The sequence below is a fragment of the Heptranchias perlo genome, chromosome 10, assembly GCF_035084215.1.
Source record: "Heptranchias perlo isolate sHepPer1 chromosome 10, sHepPer1.hap1, whole genome shotgun sequence".
Taxonomy (NCBI): domain Eukaryota; kingdom Metazoa; phylum Chordata; class Chondrichthyes; order Hexanchiformes; family Hexanchidae; genus Heptranchias; species Heptranchias perlo.
Window position 1 is genome coordinate 23,327,387 of NC_090334.1, and position 23,600 is coordinate 23,350,986.

Genomic DNA, 23,600 nt, shown 5'->3' on the forward strand with positions numbered 1-23,600 from the left:
ACTTAGAATTCTGTATCCCAGAGGGCTGTGGATGCTGAGTTGTTGAATATATTCAAGGCTCAGATAGATAGATTTTTGGACTCTAGGGGAATCAAGGGATATGGGGATCGGGCAGGAAAGTGGAGTTGAGGTTGAAGCTCAGCCATGATCTGATTGAATGGCGGAGCAGGCTCGAGGGGCCGTATGGCCTACTCCTGCTCCTATTTCTTATGTTCTGATATTGACCCAGTGAAGGAACGGCAATTTATGTCAAAGTCAGGATGGTGTGTGACTTGAAAGGGAACTTGGTGATGATATTCCCATAACATTGCTGCTCTTGTCCTTCTGTAGGAGAGGTCACAGTTGAGGGAAGTTCTGTCAAAGTAAGCTTGGTGAATTGCTACAGTGCATCCTGTACATATTACAGCCACACTCCATCAATGGTGGAGAGGTAGATATTGGGTGCAGTGGCAGGAGAGCTGACGAAGTGGACAGCTCTGTCCAGGATGGTATCGAGCTTCTTGAGTGTTATTTTTTTCTTGAACCTATCCAGGCAAGTGGTGAGTATTCTCTCACACTCCTGATCATGAAAGCATAGAAGTGTCAGGATGTTAGCCACGCATCACAGAGTATCAAGCCTTTGACCTGCTCATAGGCAATTTGTTGATATGGTTTGTCCAGTTAAGTTTCCGGTCAATGGTGACTTCCAAGATGTTGATTTGGAGGGGGGTGGTGGGGGGAGGTGGTGGTGTGGGGGGGGTGGGTTTCTTGCCAATAGTAATGCTGTTGAAGGTCAGAGGGAGTGGTTGGGTTTTTTCTCATTAGATGTAGAATTTGCTTGTCGGTTATGTGGACCAAATGTTACCTGTCACTTGTCACCCCGAGCCTGGATATTGTCCAGGTCCTGCTTCATTATTGGAGGAGTTGTGAATGCAACTGAACTCTATGGAATTGTCACTGAACAGCCTTATGATGGAGGGAAGAGAAGGCCATTGAAGATGGTTGGTTTAAGGGCACTGCCCTGAGGAACTTCACAGTAATATCCTGGAGCTGTGATGTTTGGTCTCTGACAACCATGACCATCTTTGTGTTAGGTACGACTCCAGCCACTGGAGAGTTTTCCCCTAATAAATTCAGTTTTGCTAAGGCTCCTTGGTTCCATACATGGTTGAATGCTGCTTTGATGTCAAGGTTGCTCTTGAAGGATGAGCTAGACGAGCCCAAAGGCCTCCGTCATTTGTATTTCTCTTGGTGATCTTTGTGATGTTTCAATTTTTGATGTTCACTGCCAACATAAAGTAAATCACTTCCAAGGTTCTTCAGTGATTGGGGTCTCCGAATACATTTCTTGATTTATAATCTAGCTATATCAAAAAAAACTATATTGACTTAAAGTTTGTTTCAGGATGGAGCTCTGTTTTTAAAAAAAATAAATTAAACATCTGAAACAAAATGCATTCAGTGAAAATTACAGTACTGTATTAACAACCACAATAACACTCAAGAAGCTCGACACCATCCTGGACAGAGCAGTCCACTTCATCAGCTCTCCTGTATACCAGAGGAGGTATGTGGTACTCAGTTCATATACAGTCAGACATATTTTTCCCACAAATGAGCACTGATTCGATTTATAAAGGTATGAAGAAACTGCTTCATTTTGATTTCCAATGAAAGCACATTCCATGAAGTAACTGATTGAAAGGAAAAGCATTGCTTAACTGCAGTGAGTGCATGCATGTAGAAATATAACATTCTTAAATGATTCATTGTGAATGCTATAAAGCATTGAATAGTAGTTTGCTGGACAGATTTTTAAAATTGTTCGCCAATCAAATCAAATATAATTTTAAGACCATGCAAAGTGGATTCCAAAAAGATCAGATTTTGGGTGCACTTCACTGTGATATGACTGCATTGTTTGGTGCAATGCATTTGTACTGAAAATGTTCTCAAACACTTGGCGGAGGCAAAATAGTCCACATTAAAGTCAGAGAAAAGAAGTAGTGCACAACTTTCTATTATATTGAATAAGCATTGAGACATCTGAGCAACTTAATTTAACGATGGTACGTGCATGAGACAATATCCTTGGGCTGTAATTTTTTAATATATTTTTGCAAAATATGCACAGTTGGCTAGATTTCATGCCATTTGACTAAATCTTGCCCTGATATGTTCAAAAATAGTTTTTTGTTACACCGAGATTACATTTGACAAGTTTGGTTTTTCTCCTCCTCATTGGCTTCAGTGATATTTGGAATTTCTTCCATGACATTTGGCTCCCTGCCTTAGCTTCTAATGAACGTGGAAGAATTTCCTTATGACATTGTGCCAATGCAGTGAACAAAAATTGTTAAATAATATAAAAACATTGACACTCCTCAGCACTGTCATGGAATCAATAAAGAAAAGAAAGATTTGCATTTATATAGTGCCTTTTATGACCTCAAGATGTCCGAAAGCACTTTACAGCCAATGAAGTACTTTTGAAGTGTCGTAACAGTTGTAATGTAGGAAACGCAGCAGCCAATTTGCGCACAGCAAGGTCCCACAAACAGAGATGTGATTAAGACCAGATAACCTGTTTTTTTTTTAGCGATGTTAGTTGAGGGATAAATATTGGCCAAGACACCAGGAAGAATGCTGTGGGATCTCTTTCGTCCACCTGAGAGGGTAGATGGTGCCTTGGTTTAATGTCTCATCCAAAAGACGGTACTTCTGACAATGCAGCACTCCCTCAGTGCTGCACTGGAATGTCATCCTAAGTCTTAAGTCTTTGGAGTGGGACTTAAACCCACAACCTTCTGACTCTGTGGCGAGAGTGCTACCACTGAGCCACGGCTGGCACCCTATTACAATAGTGAGATAAAAGCGGGAAAATATTAAAACTGTAGCTGTCTGTAATGTATTAGCTGCACGTTTGGCTGTGTATTGGCACATTATGAAGAAGGATGATTAAATCTTCCCTACCAGCGTGAGTTCCAATTGTTAACCACCTGGTTAGTGGATACCTAGTAAAGGCTCGTGATCTCCTCATGACAGAAAGGAACGATCTAGTGGGAAGTCTTCAGCAGGATGCGCTCACCTGCTTCACACTAACCAACCAAGATCAATATTGCCAGCAACACTGGAGTACATTGTCCAGCCTGCCTTCTCTGATGCAGGTGGTTCATGGTGGGGGGTTGGTGGGGGCGGGGGGGGGGGGGGGGGCAAGGCTAGACAGGAGAAAATGAGCCAGAAAGTGGATGTGAGGATGCTTGCATTAAAAAAAGATATACATTTTTGTTCTCTAATTCAGATAAATTAAAAATAGCTACATATTTGACCTTACTTATACTTTCACTGCTGTTAGTGACAGAGCATAATAAAAATTAATCATTTGAGAATTGAGCCAGTTATGCTGGCTATTTATGATTCTGAAAGATAATACTTCAATTAAATCTGTCATATATGAATCAATACAGTTTATTACCTTTAACTTCCAGACTGCCAATATTACAAAATTACTCTTCTGACAACCACAGAAAACCAATAATTATAGGTTTGCAAGTGTGCTTGCCTCTGTGTCACACACATAATTAACTTTGCTGTCATCATTTCCAATTGTTGAATCATGAAACCTGCACCTTCTCTGATCCCAAACGACAGTGAAGAACATACACATCTACCAACATCACAGCTTTCAGTTTGGATTAATAGTTATTTCAATAATAAACATATTTGACAGGAACACTTGCAACTGGGAAATCAGCTAGTGCGTGACATTTTCTAAATCTATTTGACTTTTACTTTCCTTTACATTTGTGTCCAGAAGAGGATTTTTTTTTTCATCCATTGCAAATTTTTGTTGTCAATTTTGGCACTTTAAGAAAGTAAAAATCCACCCTCTTAATCTGCTGTCATCTAAGAGTTGGGTAACATCAGCTGATGTGAGCGTACTTGAGTTCAAAGGTGAGAAGTCACTACTTTTGCTGGGATATCCTCTATCTCACATAGTTTGCTTTATGCAGTATTTGTCTTATTGGACTGCATCTGTTGACTTCCAGCGAAACCAGCTGCATAGAGTTTTATGTAACACATATTGGGATAATACATCCAATAATCTTCAAGATGTGTGAAGTGGGAGCTCGGGTGTACAATTTTAAAACTACAGCCATCCAAGTGTGTCACCTCAAATGATGGGCATTGCCAAAAAAAAATATTCACTAAACATCATGAAAGCCGTATTTCCATATATATGAACACACGAAGCTGAAGGGCAGGAAAAGACCAGCCGGTCCGTCAAGGTTTGTACAGAAGTCAAGGAGAATTGCACTCAAGTCACAAGATATTGAAATCTGTTTAAAATGTTTTCAGTTTTAATTTTTAAATGTAATGATAACATGATATTAAATGTAATTGGTTGTGTCTGTGAATATCAATGGCAAATTTACCAAAGAAAATTGGGCAGCACTGTATTTGGTGGATTTGTGTGCTCCCCGGTCACATCTTTTTTTCCTGGCTGAGCCCTATTCGAAATATGAGAGCTGGATGACCGTCAATACTCCTTCATTAGGAAGGCAAGTGGTATGTTGGCATTTAGTGCAAGGGAGTTGGAGTACAAGAGTAAGGAAGTCTTACTGCAATTGAACAGGGCTTTGGTGAGACCACACCTGGAATACTGTGTACAGTTTTGGTCTCCTTACCGAAGGAAGGATATACTTGCCTTAGAGGCGGTGCAACAAAGGTTCACTAGATTGATTCCTGGGATGAGAGGGTTGTCCTATGAGGAGAGATTGAGTAGAATGGGCCTATACTCTCTGGAGTTTAGAAGAATGAAAGGGGATCTCATTGAAACTGAGGGGGCTTGACAGGGTAGATGCTGAGAGCCTGTTTCCCCGGCTGGAGAGTCTGGAACTAGGGGGTCATAGTCTCAGGATAAGGGGTTGGCCATTTAAGACTGAGATGAGGAGGTATTTCTTCACTCGGAGGGTGGTGAATCTTTGAAATTCTCTACCCCAGAGGGCTGTGGAAGCTCAGTCATTGAGTATATTCAAAAATGAGATTGAAAGATTTTTAGACACGAAGGGAATCAAGGGATATGGGGATCGGGCGGGAATGTGGAGTTGAGGCCGAAGATCAGCCATGATCTTATTGAATGGCGAAGCAGGCTCGAGGGGCCGTTTGACCTACTCCTGCTCCTATTTCTTATGTTCATGACTGCCCAATGGGAGTTGGTTGAATGGGTAATGCCATTCTTTGCTTCTGATAGCATGTAAAACTGGAAGGGACCAAATACAGACATTCTCATGATATCCTTTTATTGGTCTGAACAGGAAGCGAAGATTCTATTTTGTTTCCTTATATTTCCTGAAAGAATCTGAATCTGCAGCGTGATGCATGTCATCTGTATATGCAAATCAGCCTCCGTGAGAGTGCAGTGATGCAAATGAAAACTAATGGCCTAAATTTACAGTTAATATGCAAAAGTAGTGATATTATTTCAGTACACAAAGTAAGTACAGATAAATCTTGAATGTTTACGGTGGGTTTCACTGCCTTTTTAACTTTCAGAATTTCAAGAAGCAAATGCTTACCATATTCATCTAATCTGGGTTTCTTTGAAAATTTAGACTGTCAAAAATAATTTTGTGAGATCAATTTTACCAGAAGATGAAATGTTTTGATTGCTGTGAAGACCTTTGATCTTGCGCAAGCTCAACAAGTAATTTTTTTTAATGTCTGTCCTGAGAGGAGTGCTAAGTAACCTAAATAGAACCAGGGTTTCAGACTCAAAGAAATTTAGTATTCAGCACTGGCTATAACTAATGATTGGCAGTACGGGACACTGAGACCTGATGACAGCTGACATTCTTTGTGATAACATTTTATGTGATGCTTTTAAAAAGGATTAATGTTCATAGAATTAATGGAAATTGGCCAGCTGGATTGAAAACTGTCTTCACAACAGAATAGAATCATTTAAAAACAGACCCGTCTGCAGCTAGCAAGTGGTGCAGTTCTGCTGGGAATTGTTCTGGGTTCCCTGCTATTTGCATTATTCAAATAAATGATTTGATAGAGGGTGCTACTAATATTATAAAACTTGAGATGGCACCAACCTATATGGCCAGGTAACTACTGCAAGAGAAATCGATGAAATTCATCAGTATCTGGGCAAGTCAAGTGGTTGGGGAAAGGGTAGCAGATGGATTTACTTTGGATAAATGTAACAATGCACATTGGAAAATAAAGCATCAAGTAGTTACATAATGGATGGGTGTTTATTCAGAAATGATTTTGATACAATGAAAAACCATTCCATTAAAATTATTCAGTCAATACAAAGTTGTCAACAACAGGTTAATCAAATGCAGAATGTGAGACTGATTTTCAGCTTAAGTGCACCTGCCGACCGCCCATTGTGATTGCCGTGAGGTCCAAGCCTCATTTGTACCTCAAATTTACAGTTGGCGTCCTATGTACCTCACAGGACCGCAGTTTGCATGTTTAAAGTGGCCTCCCACATGAAAATAGGCAGTCGCTTGGATGCCCTTATCGGGACCTCACCCAAGATGGTAACGGCTGGAGCCCCAGTGTAAATGGGGCGGTAAGTAATCTGACACCATTTTTGAGCTGCTACCACCCCATTTATGCCAGGCAGAGGCAGTTAAATTTGATCCCTGCATAAGTCAAAATTAATTATTTTTACCCTGCAAACTCATTCTTAAAAGTACATTTGGAATATCACAAGCAATTTTAGGCATCCAACCTTCATGGTGACATTGATGTACTGGAAAGAGTTCAGAGAGACCTAAGAGTTTTACGAGGCGAGGCTCATAAAATGTAACTTGCTTTTGATATTTATGGTGCTTGAATATTGTTAACTGAACACTAAATAGTGCCCTGATAGGAGTAAGCACATTGTTGCAATTGCACTTCTCTTGCATTCCTTTGTTATTCATTAACGGGAATATTCTAGAGGATCTGGAAATAAAATCATTTAGTTATCACCACAGCAATTAGAGAGTATCTTCGGACATAACAGTGGCGACAAGGATAAAGGACAGCTTGCTGATAAAAAGATTGAATATTGGACATCTTAGATACATAGGTTGTGGCCTACCTTGTCACTGAATTTATTTTTTATCATGTTGGCAATACTCAGAAAAATTGGAGAGTATTGAATGGGGTGGAGCTGGAGTGAGTATGTAGAAAGACTTAATTTTTTGAGGCAAAAAAACTTTGATGATGCAGTAAGAGACCACTTTGTCTACAGTTTGAAGGAAACGTCGATACAGAAGAAATTGTAGAAGACAGACTTGCATCTGTTAGAGCTCTCGAAATAGTGCTTGGGATGGAAACTGCTGCTGGGCACACTAGCAAGTTACAGGCCATGGGGTCCGACAGCTCCAGAGTGAACAGAGTTTCTCACCCATGTTGGAGGTGTGGTAAAAATAATCATCATCCTGACGGTTTTTTTTTAAGATGGTTAAATGTCATAACGGCATGGAATCGGTTCATTTAGGTAAGTGTTGCCGGAAGCTGGTAGATGCTGTTAGATTGGAGGCAGCAAGAAGAAATGAAGCCCCAAGTCATATCCTCGCACTGTGAGGAATCAACAGAAGAAAAGACAAAAATCCAGTGCCCATTATGTCGATTCCCTTGAGGAACCTGAGGAAGAAACTGTACCACAAGGTGAGGTGGATGAAGAAGAGACATATTTTCCTGTATATTCCATAATTAGTCTTCGACTAATGAAGTCTGAATTCTCACTAGCACAAGACTCCATAGTGTGTTTTTCTTTCTTTGTTAACAAGTTTGGTATTCGGCCATCGAAGAAGAAGGTTGAAGCATTGACTTCTGCACCTGCTCCAACGAATGTGGAAGAGTTGCAGTCATTTCTGGGTCCAATCAATTGTTACTGGGACTTTGTTCCAAATATGTTTACGGTCACGTACCCATTGAGTAGACTCCTTCGTAACAAAGTAAAGTGGGAGCAGTCAAAAGACTGTCGGAGTAGTTTTGAGCGGCTGAATACTTTAATAGCAAGTGCACCATTATTGGGACATTATGACCCTAATTTGCTGTTAATTTTATCAGTTGATGCATCTCAAACAGGTGCAGGAACCGTGATTTGTCACCAATATCCTGATTTGTCACCAATATCCAAACGACCGATAGAGTTTGCCTCCAATACGCTAACTTCCTCTGTGACCAATTATTCGATCATGAAGCCCTTGCAATCATATTTGCAGTGACGACATTTCACACCTACCGAATTGGACATCATTTTGTTAGGTATTTTGATCATAAACCTTCAGCTGTCATGGTTTAGAATAGTTATGGTAAAGGACAAGGTACAATCAAATGTGAAAATACATAACTGCAGGAGGGGAAATTACAGTGAGTTAAAAAGGGATCTGGCCCAGGTGGATTGGAATGAAAAATTGGTAGGCAAAACAATAAGTGAACAATGGGAGGCCTTCATGGAGGAGTTGGTTCGGGTACAGAGTAGACACATTCCTTCAAGGGGGAAAGGAAGGGCATCCAAAGCTAGAGCTCCCTGGATGACTAAAGATATAGAGGGTTAAACTGGTTAACCCCCGAAACTAAACCAGGCGCAGGTATCGTGATCCGTGATTAACCCATGCCCGGTGCTTCCGGCGCAGGCAGGACGAGACATTTGTCTGGCCTGCATACTGACCGGAATGCAGCGTTAAAAACCAGGCCTGACATGACACAAGGATATGCACATTTTCCACCAGCAAGGAGAGCCCAAATCTCTTAAAGGGAGGTTGTCTCTCTGACAGGCAGCCAAAATCTCTTAAAGGTAGCCCGTACCTGTTATTTGCTGAAAATAATAGTCTGCTGTCTGCATAGAGATCAGACACCGCACACACAAAACACAGATGCAGGTCCCGTCCCTATGTTTACAAACTGTTGAATTATGTTAAAACATTGAATAAAGGTTGTGCACTACTAAATCCCATATCCTCCAATCTGTGTGCCAAACCTCACCAATCTGCCAGTCCGAGTTGGTACCAGGCCTGCGAGAGTGCGTACGCCAAGGTTCTCAGCTGATGCACTAGAGGCCTTGGTGCAAGAGGTGGACAGAAGGAAGGGCATCCTATATCCACGGGGAGGTGGGGATGGGGCAAGATGCCCTCCAGACATATGCCCAAAATATGTGAGAGACAGCAGGGGACACAGTCAATGCCAGGTGCATAGCACCACAAACATGGAGGCAGTGCAGGAAGAAGTTCAATGCTTTGACATGAATGGTCAAGATGAGTGAGGTCAACTGTCAAGTGGCGTCTCCTACCAACTGCACCACTAGCTGCATCCACTGCTCCTCGCACTACACCCCCATCACCCACCTACCGACAAACTGTTTCCATCAGTACTCAACTCTTCCAATCAGATGCTTCCTCTCATCCTTACACATTACCACTGTTGTAAGCCACCCACCGACAACTCACAGGCCACACACACTGGCAGCTATTCAACCATGATAGGCACATCACCCAAACACATGTTCTGGTTTCTTGCAGGAAAAGGTGGCACATAACAGGAGGCAGCAAGTGGCAGTGGCATTTAGCGCCTTGAGCCTGTTCCGCCATTCAATGAGATCATGGTTGACCTATGACCTACCTCCATATACCCGCCTTAGCCATATATCCCTTAATACCTTTGGTCCACAGAAATCTATCAATCTCAGATTTAACATTCACAATTGAGCTAGCATCAGCTGCCGTTTGCAGAAGAGCGTTCCAAACTTCTCCCACCCTTTGCGTGTAGAAGCATTTCCTAACATCACTCCTGCACGTCCTGGCTCTAAATGTTAGGCTATATCCCCTCGTCCTAGTATTCAAGTATTGGCGACCTCCAAAAACACTTACAAATGCATCAGCAGCCAGAAGCAGAAATCCAGCAACTAACCTATAAACATAAGAACATAAGAAATAGGAGCAGGAGTAGGCCAATCGGCCCCTCGAGCCTGCTCCGCCATTCAATAAGATCATGGCTGATCTGATCCTAAACTCAAATCTAAATTCATGTCCAATTTCCTGCCCGCTCCCCGTAACCCCTAATTCCCTTTACTTCTAGGAAACTGTCGATTTCTGTTTTAAATTTATTTAATGATGTAGCTTCCACAGCTTCCTGGGGCAGCAAATTCCACAGACCTACTACCCTCTGAGTGAAGAAGTTTCTCCTCATCTCAGTTTTGAAAGAGCAGCCCCTTAAATCCTGCATGATCCCTTTAAATAGCGCTGGCTGAGGTCCTCCAGGCACTCTAAGACATGTTCAGATGGAAGTGGTTAAGACTGTGTGTTGAGTGGAGCATGAAGTCCCAAAATCGTGTCTATCACTTTAAATCAGCGTTGCACACTGATCAAACGCATTTTCTCCTTTACATGCTGCCGGCATTCGTTATTTGCGCATGCGCTAAACCCTTTACCAAGATGGCGATTGACGCATGTCACATTAGAAGCATGTGTGCGTATCCATGACGCCATCTTGGAAATTCAGGAGGTCGCATCGCGCTGAAACAACAGGTGCTAGACGGCCCAATTTCTAGCCCCATAGAGATTAAAAATGAAACAGCAAAAGGAGGCTTATGACAAATGTAAGGTTCCTAATACAGTAGAGAACCAGGCTGAATAAAGAAAGTACAGAAGCGATCTAAAAAAGGGAATAAGAGGAACAAAGAGAGAGTATGAGAATAGATTAGTGGCTAACATAAAAGGGAACCTAAAAGTCTTTTATAAACATATAAATAGTAAACGCGTAGTCAAAGGAAGGGTGGGACCGATTAGGAACAAAAAACGAAATCTTCTTGTGGAGGCAGAGAGTATGGCTGAGGTACTAAATGAATAGTTTGCATGCGTCTTCACTAGAGAAGAGGATACTGCCATTGTAGCAGTAAAGGAGGAGCTAGCAGCGACATTGGATAGGATAAAAATAGATAAAGAGGAGGTACTTAAAAAATTGGCAGTACTCAAAGTAGAAAGTCACCCAGTCCGGATGGGATGCATCCTAGGTTACTGAGGGAAGTAAGGGTGGAAATTGCAGAGGCTCTGGCCACAATCTTGAAATCCTCCTTAGATATGGGGATGGTGTCAGAGGACTGGACGATTGCAAATGTTACACCCCGATCAAAAAAGGGAAGAGAGATAAACCCGGAAACTACAGGCCAGTCAGTCTAACGTCAGTGGTGGGGAAACTTTTAGAGACAATAATCCGGGACAAAATTATTTGGCACTTCAAAAGTATGGGCTAAAAAATGAAAGTCAGCACGGATTTGTTGAAGGAAAATCGTGTTTGACAAACTTGATTGAGTTCTTTGAATTAACGGAGAGGGCTCTGAACTTCTAGACCACTGATTTCTTTCAGGCTGTAAAGGGAGACATTTGCAATATTACCCAATCAGTTGTCCATCGCTGCATAACACAAGTAATCAATATATTGTTTTTTTCAAGCAGCTCAATTCATTTCTTTCCCTATGTGCCTTCTGCATGAATGTAAAAAGGTTGTCAGTTTTTAAAGTGGTGTAATTTGCCCAGGTTCAAGGAACCATCGATGAGACCCAAGCTGCTATATGTGCCCCCTTTTGAAAATGCAAAATGACCAAGGCCAACAGGTTCAGAAGGCAGTCGAGGCTTTGATTGAGGTGGACCCTTTGCTAGCTGGAAGCAGAGCTCATTAAGGACACCTTTAGCCAAATAAAATTTGAGCTGAGTGCAAAATCAGTCCTGCCATCATGGCCCCTTCGGGCAACTACATCATCTCCTGCTGACATGTACCTCTGCTTCTCAACTGCCAAGGCTCCCATTTCAAGGTAACCTGCTACTGTATCTCTCAGGAATTCCCCCACCTTGCACCAAATCTTCCACACATATCTCATCACACAAAGGGTAGTGGAAATAAAACTCTCTTCCTCCAAAAGGCTGCGGATGCTGAGTCAATTGAAATTTTCAAGACTGAGAGCGATAGATTTTTGTTAGGTAAGAGCTTCAAGGGAATATAGATCAAAGACTGGTAAATGGGGTTGAGGTACAGATCAGCCATGATCTAATTGAATGGCGGAACAGGTTCGAAGAGCTTAATGGCCTACTCCTGTTCCTATGATGTGTGGCTTCTTACTCTTTATAACCACCGTGCCTCCCCTTGGTGCCTACAATTGTGTGACCTTTCAATCCTAACCTCCTACTTCTCCTTGGTGCTCCCTCAGTGGCAGGAGGTTCTGAGATGGCTGGTTGATGTTTTCCAGGAAAAGTCTAGGGGTTTGATGCAAAAATTCGTTATCTTTGGTTGTGAACCATTTTCTTCTTTAAAAAGAGAATATGAACACAGACAGCTTGTCACACTGTAATTACACCCTCCCACCAGTAGTGGCGCTGAAGCACCTCTACTCAGTGAAGAATGTAATTCCAGTGTGACAAGGTTACGTAGGTCATTTCCATTATAAATAAGGACATTGGAATTTATAATGGAAAGTTCACAGTGCGTGTGGATGTAAGATTTTTTTATATATGTAGGTATATTTGATGAGTTCTGAAAAGGCGGCGACTGACAAATTGTTAGTGACAGCTTTGTGGGAATTACCTTTGTATATGAATTGCTGGAGTACAAGTTAATAATCTTATCTTGTTATCTGCATCACATTACAGATCCTGCAAGGTTATCAGCTCCTCAACAAAAAGAAAAAACTTACAAGACTATGAAAATGTTGTACCAACTGCCATCAAATTAAAAAATACGATATCCTTTCAGGGTATTTTGTTTACAGACAGTGGAATGCAACCGCAAACTGCTTCCAGTAACATATGCCATTAGTGGGCACGTTATTTATGACAGTGTATTCCAACTGTCCTGCATTTTAAGACGTTAATTTACATTTCAGAGGTCATAGAATCATAGAAAGGTAATGGCACAGAAGGAGGCCATTCGGCCCATCAAGTCCGTGCCAACTTTATGCAAGAACAATCTAGCTAGTCCCACTCTCCCACCCTATCCCCATAGCCCTGCATATTTTTTCCTTTCAAGTACTTATCCAGTTCCCTATTGAAGGCCATGATTGAATCTGCCTCCACCATCCTCTCAGGCAGTGCATTCCAGATCCTAACCACTCACTGTGTGAAAAAGGTTTTCCTCATGTCACCTTCGGTTCTTTTCCAATCTCCTTAAATCTTTGTCCTCTGGTTCTTGACCCTTCCGCCAATGGGAACAGTTTCTCTCTATCTACTCTGTCTAGACCCTTCATGATTTTGAACACTTCTATCAAATCTCCTCGCAACCTTTTCTGTTCCAAGGAGAACAACCCCAGCTTCCCCAGTCTATCCATGTAACTAAAGTCCCTCATCCCTGGAATCATTCTAGTAAATCTCTTCTGCACCCTCTCTAAGGCCTTCACATCCTTCCTAAAGTGCAGTGCCCAGAACTGGACACAATATCCAGCTGTGGCCGAACCAGTGTTTTATAAAGATTCATCATGACTTCCTTGCTTTTGTATTCTATGCCTCTATTTTTTACTGCTTTCTCAACCTGCCCTGCCACCTGCAATGATTTGTGCACATATACCCCCAGATCTCCCTGTTCCTGTACCCCTTTTAGAATTGTGCCCTCTAGTTTATATTGCCTCTCCTCATTCTTTCTACCGAAATGTATCAACTCGCATTTTTCTGCATTGAATTTCATCTGCCACGTGTCCGCCCATTCCACCAGCCTGTTTATATCCTCTTGAAGTCTATCACTGTCCTCCTCACTGTTCACTACATTTCCAAGTTTTGTGTCATCTGCAAATTTGGAAATTGTGCCCTCTACACCCAACTCCAAATCATTAATCTATATCAAGAAAAGCAGCGGTCCCAGTACCAACCCCTGGGGAACACCACTGTATACCTCCCTCCAGTCCGAAAAACAACTGTTCACCACTACTCTCTGTTTCCTGTTACTTAGCCAATTCTGTATCCATGCTGCCACTGCCCCTTTTATTCCATGGGCTTATCTCGACGCTAAGCCTACCATGCAGCACTTTATCAAACGCCTTTTGAAAGTCCATATACACCACATCAGCTGTATTGCCCTCATCTACCCTCTCTGTTACCTCATCAAAAAACTCTTATCAAGTTAGTTAAACACGATTTTCCTTTAACAAATCCGTGCTGGCTTTCCCTAATCAATCCACACTTGTTCAAGTGACTGCTAATTCTGTCCCGGATTATCGTTTCTAAAAGTTTCCCCACCACCGAGGTTAAACTGACTGGCCTATAGTTGATGGGTTCATCCTTACACCCTTTTTTTGAACAAGGGTGTAACATTTGCAATTCTCCAGTCCTCTGGCAGCACCCCCATATCTAAGGATGTTTGGAAGATTATGGCCAGTACCTCCGCAATTTCCACCCCTCCCTCAGCAACCTAGGGTGCATCCTGTCCGGACCGGGTGAGTAATCTACTTTAAGTGCAGCCAGCCCTCCTAGTACCTCCTCTTTATCAATTTTTGGCCCATTCAGTATCTCAACTGCATCTTCCTTTACTGACAGTCTGGCAGCATCTTCCTTGGTAAAGGCAAATGCAAAGTACTCATTTAAACCTCGGCCATGCCCTCTGCCTCCATGAGTAGATCTCCTTTTTGGTCCCTAATCGGCCCCACCCCTCTTCTTACTACCCATTTACTGTTTACATGCCTATAGAAGACTTTTGGATTCCCTTTTATGTTGGCCACCAGTCTATTCTCATACTCTCTCTTTGCCCCTCTTATTTCCTTTTTCACTTCCCCTTTGAACTTTCTATATTCAGCCTGGTTCTCATTTGTGTCATCAACCTGACATCTGTCATACGCCCCTTTTTTCTGCTTCATCTTACTCTCTATCTCTTCTGTCATCCAGGGAGCTCTGGCTTTAATTGCCCTGCCTTTCTCCTCCATGGGAATGTAACTAGACTGTACCCGAACCATCTCCTCTTTAAAGGCCACCCATTGTTCAATTACAGTTTTTCCTGACTATCTTTGATTCCAATTTACCCAGACCAGATCTGTTCTCATCCCACTGAAATTGGCCCTCCTCCAATTGAGTATTTTTTACTTTAGAATGGTCCAAGTCCTTTTCCATGGCTAGTCTGAACCTTATGATACTCTGTTCGCTGTTCCCTAAATGTTCCCCCACTGACACTTGCTCCACTTGGCCCACCTCATTCCCCAGAACCAAATCCAGCAATTCCTCCTTCCTTGTTGGGCTGGAAATGTACTGGTCAAGAAAGTTCTCCTGAACACACTTCAAAAATTCGTCCCCCTCTTTGCCCCTTATTATTACTACCCCAGTCTGTGATAGGATAGTTGAAGTCCCCGTTACCACTACTCTATAGCTTTTGCACCTCTCTGTAATTTCCCTGCACATTTGTTCCTCTATTTCCTTCCCACTGGTTGGTGGTCTATAGAATACACCCAGTAGTGTAATGGCACCTCTATTGTTTCTTATCTCTAACCAAATAGAGTCTGTCCTTGACCCCTCCAGGACATGCTTTCTCTCCAGCACTGCAATATTCTCCTTAATCAATACTGCCACCGGCCACCTCTGTCATACTATACATCCTTAAAGGGAAAGCACATCAAACTACCAACTGAAAGCTAAAGATACAGAATGTGGGCTTTATTGCTATTTTCTGCTCTTACCAGCTGTCTGTCCCCCCACTTCCAGCACCAGACTTTGGGAAACTGCACAAACATACTAATAAGATTTCTGATGCAACACAGCCAAGTACACAAACTCGACAATAGTATCTTCCAGCTTACCTTGTTCTCTATGTCACATTACAGATCCTGGCAGCATTAACTGTAATGAGATACTACGAAGGGTATGTGCTGACATTTAACTAATGAGGTGTATGACCCTCAGATTTACATGTAAACTAGATATTTATTTTCCAAGAGACAGCAGGCAACATGAGGAAACTCTGTCAGAATCCTGTAGTTTTATTGACGTGTATGAATTACTGCTTCTGTTGTCCTGTTGTAAGAGTTTCTACAAGTATGTAAAAAGGAAGAGAGTAGTGAAAGTAAACGTTGGCCCCTTAGAGGCCGAGACAGAAAAAATTACAATGGGGAATAAGGAAATGGCAGAGACGCTAAACAAATATTTTGTATCTGTCTTCACAGTAGAAGACACAAAAAACATACCAGAAATAGTGGGGAACTAAGGATCTAATGAGAGTGGGGAACTTGTAATAATTAACATCAGTAAAGAAAAAATACTGGAGAAATTAATGGGGCTGAAAGCTAACAAATCCCCTGGGCCTGATGGGCTACATCCTAGGGTTTTAAAAGAGGATGCTGCAGAGATAGTGGATGTATTGGTTGTAATCTTCTAAAATGTCCGAGACTCTAGAACGGTCCTAGTGGATTGGAAGGTAGCAATTGCAACATCGCTGTTCAAGAAAGGAGGGAGAGAGAAAACAGGGAACTACAGGCTAGTTAGACTGACATCAGTCGTCAGGAAAATGCTGAAATCCATTATTAAGGAAGTGGTAACAGGCCACTTAGGAAATCATAATATGATTACGCAGAGTCAACATGGTTTTATGAAGGGAAAATCGTGCTGACAAATTTAGTAGAGTTTTTTGAGGATGTAACTAGCAGGGTAGATAAAGGGGAACCTGTGGATGTAGTATATTTGGATTTTCAAAAGGCATTCAATAAGGTGCCACATAAGAGGTTGTTACACAAGATAAGGGATAATGGGGTTGGGGGTAATATATTAGCATGGATAGAGGATTAATTAACGGACGGACAACAGAGAGTAGGAATAAGCTTATCATTTTCTGGTTGGCAGGTTGTAACCAGTGGGATGCCACAAGGATCAGTGCTTGGGCCTCAGCTATATACAACCTATATCAACGACTTAGATGAAGGGACCGAGTGTAATGTATCCAAGTTTGCTGACGATAAAAAGTTAGGTGGGAAAGTAAGCTGTGAGGAGGACACTAAGAGTCTGTAAAGGGATATCGACAGAGCATGGTGGTGGCAGATGGAGTATAATGTGGGGAAATGTGGAGTTATTCACTTTGGTAGGAAGAATAGAAAAACAGAGTATTTTTTTAAATGGTAAGAAACTATTAAATGTTGGTGTTCAGAGGGATTTGGGTATCCTTGTACATGAAACACAAAAAGTTAACATGCAGGTATAGCAAGCAGTTAGGAAGGCAAATGGCATGTTGGCCTTTATTGCAAGGGGGTTGGAGTACAAGTGTAAGGAAGCCTTGCTGCAGTTGTACAGGGCTTTGGAGACCTCACCTGGAGTACTGTGTACAGTTTTGGTCTCCTTACCTAAGGAAGGATATACTTGCCTTCGAGGCAGTGCAACGAAGGTTCACTAGATTGATACCTGGGATGAGAGGGTTGTCCTATGAGGCAAGGTGAAGTAGAATGGGCCTATATTCTCTGGAGTTTAGAAGAATGAGCTGAGATCTCATTGAAACATATAGGATTGTGAGAGGGCTTGACAGGGTAGATGCTGAGAGACTATTTCCACAGGCTGGAGAGTCTGGAACTAGGGGACAAAGTCTCAGGATAAGGGGTCGGACATTTAGGACTGAGATAAGGAGAGGTTTCTTCAATCAGAGGGAAGTGAATCTTTGGAATTCTCTACCCCAGAGTCCTACGGATGCTCAGTCGTTGAGTATATTCAAGACTGAGATTGATAGATTTTTGGACTCGAAGGGAATCAAGGGACATGGAGATTGGAGTTGAGGACGAAGATCAGCCATGATCTTATTAAATGGCGGAGCAGGCTCGAGAGGCCGTATGGCCTTCACCTGCTCCTATTTCTTATGTTCTTATGTTGCCTAGAGATGAGCAGGGAGAAAACATATTTAGTTTTAATCACGAATCCAATTTTATAAGGAAATTGCCTTTGTGAAAAGAAGTTCAACAAACCCTATTTTTTGTCTGGTGTGGCACAACATCTGTAACATCACACACAGGTCATTCTATGATGGTGGTCAATGACATTTATTGCATCATATCATGTATCTGCAAACATGTGGAAACCGGTTCGAAAGGTGCTTGTTCAAGAAGTTCTTACTCTTCAAAATATCACTTAAAAAGGATATATATATATTTGGGGAAGCCATGCTTAATCTGTGGGCTTCACATAACTATAGTGACGTCGTCAAAAGCAACTGGATCGTATTTTGTGTGTTTTAAAACTGTCCAGGTAATTAAGATGATATCACCGTCCAACACGAAAAACAGTAAGTGTTCATCATGAACGTTATCCGGCTGTTTTATTGTAGTTGTTTCAACCAAACGTTGTTTTTCTTTAAAACAGCAACACTACTCCCCCCACCTTACTTAATTTTTCTTGTTCTCCTCTTAACCTGATTGTTAACACATTCCTCATTGGGACAGAATTCCTCCAACATTTAAAGGATTAAGGGAGCCTCTTTGGGATCTTCAGTTTACCAGTATAGACCAACAAACTTCTCCAGTGAACATCAGGGTACCGACAGCTGAGCTTCAGTTTATAGGATCGCATGACCATGGTACCTGAATTAAACACAAAGAGAAATTGGTTGATACAGCACCCGTTGTACAAGCCAAAGCATCCAATATGGCGGGCAGTGTGCACCTGCACATTCCACACCATAATTTCACTGACCGCCATACTGGTGAAGGCAGAAAAAGAGGCGTCCAGGGCCCGCACCTGAAATAAGCGTTCGTCCCTTTGCATATGCAAATAAGGGGTCTAACACCTGTTTGAGGTCCCCTATAAAAAATTGGTTTGCCCTGAACCCTGCCTGCGTAGAAGGCCTCCTGTTTTATTTTAAAATAATTACCTGAATGTGGAGCCAGGAGGAGCAGGAGTGGACCTCCCAACTCTACTGCAGTACTGAAGACCATTGCCAGCTCCCTCTCGGCACCATCCGGATCACTTTCTCCTCTTCCCTCTCGATCGCCCTCTTCCCTCTCGATCCCCCACCTTCCTTCTCGATCACCCCCCCCTTCCTTCTCGATCTTCCCACTCCTTCTCAATTGCCCCCCCTCCTGATCACCTCCGCACCACCCCCCTGGAACTACTCGAAGACTGCTGTTCGTGACACAGCGGCCCGATATCCGATGCCAATTCGGCGGTGAGCTGCCTGGGGGATGACCAGTCTACGTCTGCAGCTCACCTGTCTCATTTAAATGAGGCCTGAGGCCCAATATCGGGTTTGCCTCAGGCCTAGCTGTTCCAGCGCAGGAATCGTTCCCTGTATCCAGTCTGGCGTGAACCAATTTCTAGGCCAAAGGCTTTAACGTGTTTTTAATCAAATAAAACATTTACAAGTGAAAGGAAAAGCTCAGTTGGCACTAAAACCGTTAACAGCTTCCAGCTGTACTGCAAGCCAATATTCTATTTCCTCTGAGAAACAAAATTTGATTAATTCTACAAGAAAAACATTGATCCAAATATTCAGACAACTGATTGGTAGAAGGTGAAAGAAAAGATTAAATAAAACACAAACCAGCCTTTGAATGCAAGGTCTGTACAGTGTGTTTTAGCAAAAACTCTAATTGTATTACAACAGAAGCCTTTTAACCATTGGATCTTTTCTGTTTTCAAAATATGTAGCTTTTCCATCCAGACCTATCCTTTTGTTTCACTGCTCGTTACAAAGCTTTTACCTGCCTCGGCCCTTTTCCTGGAACTCCTAACCTTCCTAAACCAGTCCACCTCTCCACCTTTAAACACATTCTCAAAACCTATCTCTTCAACCGTGTTTTCAGTCACTCCTCCTAATCTCCCACCGAACCTGTTTGGGCCTTTTCTGGCCCTAGATCCTCTTCCTGCTATCTTCACCGGGCAGGAAAGCCACAGTGGCTTCTCAACGCAGAACATCAGCCAAAATTGCAAAAATGACATAATTGGCCCCGATCTACATATTTAAAGGAGGACTCCGCTGGCTTCAGGCAGGTGTCCTTGTCGCCTGCTTAGAATTCGGGTTAAAATTCAAGGCAGCAGGAGTAGAGCCGGACATCGGTGGGTAAGTGAGCTGGCTGATTTTAACTGTGCACCCACCTGGTTTCTGACAGGCAGGCAGGCAGGGTTAAAATTGCTCCTTCTGTCATTGTATTCTATAATACTCCTATCCAAGTTTGCAGAAGTCAGTTTTACTAACATTTTACATTAAAGTCCAAGTTTCCTGTCACTTAATATCAATGGTGTACTTTGTAAGTACCAGGGATGAGAAGTGAACTGAGCTGAAAGCCCAAAATACTACAAATTTTACTTTTTTATTCACAAGCCTAAACATTCGGGGCTCGATATTACCATGGCAGCGGGGGGTCGATTGGGCACGTGGGTAACGCGCCCGGTGAAATCAGTCTGCTCCGCACGGAATCCCAGGCTAATTGGATCCACTTACCTGGTCTTCCGGGTTCCCCGCTGCTGAGCTGCGCGTCAGGCGGACTGCGCATGCGCAGTAAGGTCTGCCAGCTGGAGGAGCTTTATTTAAAGGGGCAGTCCTCCACTGACTGATGCTGCAACAATTACAGCATTGAGCCGCCCAGGGGGAAGGCTGCTCCCAGGTTTAATGATGCCTCACTCCAGCTCTTATTGGATGGGGTGAGGAGAAGGGGGAGGACAGAGATCTCCCCCCCCCCCGGCGGGCGGGAGGAAGCGGCCTGCCTCTGCCACCAAGAAGGCCTGGCTCGAGGTGGCAGAGGAGGTCACCTGCACCACAACATATCGCCCACCTGCATACAGTGCAGGAGGCGCTGCAATGACCTCAGTAGGTCAGCCGAAGTGAGTACACTTACTCATTCCCCTACACTCCGTCTGCCGCATCACCGCCCCCACCCCTCATCTCCTTCTGCACAGCCAATACTACTCTATCACATCACTCCTCACACCCACTCCAACCTCATCCTCATCTTACCTGCACTTACTCACCTCGCCAGTACTCATCCCGCCACTACCACTCAACCCAATCCTCATACAATCTCATGGCTCTATCCCATACTCACCCTCTCGTGCATCTCTTTCACAGTCAGCCTCACTCAACTTGCCACTACCTGTGCTGCAGCCACAGGGCATGCATCACATATGTGCAGTAGGCAGCGTATGGCAAACGTGTCATGAGCATGCAGGGGATGCACAAGGGTGTTTGAGGGTTTGTCATGGTTTTTACTTATATTTAATTTCTGATCAACTCACATTACATAGTATATTGGCACCACTACTGCCACGTCTTTGCGAATCTTGTCTGGTTTGTGCAATAATGCCCTTTCCTGAGGATCACAATGAAGACCCACAACTGATGCCACCCATTGTGTCACTGCAGAGTGGGTGTAGGTGTATTTGCAGGGCTCTTTTGTGCAGACGACTGAGAGACGTCGGCGATGTCCCTGGTGGCACCCTGGAAGGATGCGGAGGAGAAGTTGTTGAGAGCAGTGGTGACTTTGACAGTGACAGGTCAGAAGATGGTGCTCGGGCCAGCCGGGAGCAGCTCGGCATCAAGGAGGCTGCAGATGTCCACGACTACATGTCGAGTGACTCTGAGCCTCCGTGTGCACTGCTGCTCAGAGAGGTCCAGGAAGCTGAGCCTCGGTCTGTGGACCCTGTGGCGAGGGTAGTGCCCTCTGCGACGCATCTCTCTCTGTGGTTGCCCTCCCTCCTGCTGTGCAGGTGGATGTGTCACAGCACTGTGTTGTGGAGCTCCACGTGTCAGAGGTGGACGGCGTGGCTGGCGAGGCTGGTGATGCTGTTCGCCCTCTGAGGAGGTTATAACTGCAGCTACGGCGGCCCCCATCCGGAAGATGTACATCTGAGGGGGTCCGCAAGGTAGGTACATGTGTCTGGACACCGGGGTAAGTGTGCAAGTTGGTGAATTTTATTGTCAGGAGGAGGGTGGTAGAGGCCAAACTTTGTCCAAAGTGACAGAGTGGCCTCCTGCAATAAGTGAGGGTCTCCCCCGCCCCCCACACCTGTCAAATGGACCTTTGCAGCTGCCACGGGCTGATGGCTGCAACACGTCCATTTGAACTGGGAGTGTTTCCCCCAGTACGGGAAACAGTCTCAGTCAGTTGCAAAATCCCATCCCTGCTAAAATAACAGGTCAATCAGATCTGTAAACAACCTGAAGCACCTGTTCAAGTACTTTAAGTGGCACCCCGCCAGCTTTAATTGCTGGTGGGAGTCCCACATGCGGGGGCTGCACGTCCATGTCAGCGCGTCACTGGGGAACCTGGAAGTGGGCGGGTTGGAGCCGGGCTCCCGACCCGCCCCGGGAAACCCCGATTTTCGCAGCCCCCCCGCCACGAACGCACCCGATCGCGGGTGTGAAAAATCGAGCCCTTGGTCTAAATATACAGAACCACAAAGTGCCCATAAATCACTTGCTGTGATCCTTGTCCTTTTGTTTTGATTTGCCAAGATTGTCTGCTTTCTCATTCCACATCCAGGCCTTTCTCCTTCAGTAGGAGGACTGCCTGGGCCAGCTGTGGGAGACTGAAGAGCCAACAACACCACACCTTGGCAGCAGTGACATTGCTGACAGCAATCAACCTTTTTTTGCCACAGGCTGCTTCCAGGCAACGATAGAAGAGTTGACGAGGATCATTGTGTGTGTGTTCATTGTGTGTGTGTTCACACAAGTGTGTGTGTTCATTGTTACATTACCCAGTTCACAGATGCCCTGTTCTGACATGCTGGTGAATACATTAAAACCTTGCTGGTATGCAAAAGTGGCAGGAGAAGCTGACAGGCTTCTTTGAAAGGGTACAGAACTGCATTCAACTATCCAAGCTGCTATGTCGCATCCCATGGCATTATCAACAGAAAAGTCTACCCCTTGATGAACATCCAAATGCCTTATGACCGCTGCCAAATTATTATGTACTTTATATGGATGGATACATACTTTTCGGAGAATGCCCATGTCATAAGGGAACCAGACTTGCCAGAAAACAGCATTAACACACCATGTTGCATTTGCACGAGGTCTCCAAAGCCCTCACTCAGTTTGTCTCCAAGTGTCTTGAAGCCAACTGTTTTGGAATTTTTAATCTTTTGTTTTTCCTTCACGGACAGGGTTTTGGGATGGAGCCATGTTTAAGAATGTCTTAAAACAAAGTGTATCCGTACAGGTTTAAAAAGAAAGGTGGCAGGCTGCAGGGATTTGGAAGCCAAACATGGAAGTGGTGAACAGAACAATAGGAGAGTCATTGGTCTCGATTTTAAAGGGGGGAAGGGAACGGTGGTGGACAGCCCCAAAGTGGGCGGCACACCCAGGGAATCTTGGGCCCAACCTCGTTTTCATAAATTTTCTTTGACTCTCTGTGGGATCGGTCCCCGCCAATCAGTTAAGTGGTGGGTAATAGGAGGTGGGAGGAGCCCAGGGAAAGGAAGGCCCAGGACTTCCTTGTGGGACCTGGAGGAGATAACCTAAAATAAAATTTTAAAACTTACCGGCCTAGGCCTCTTCTGGTCCATGATCCAGCTCCGGACAGATTTGGCCTGACGGGGAAGCCATCACTGCTCCCCGACTCGGGCCCCGTTCTGCTTATTTAGACAAGACCCCACTAGCTTCGGTCGGGTGTCCTGCTAAGGCAGCGGGATCGGAGGAAGTTGCTGCATTCATTTTAACTGCCCCCCTGCCCA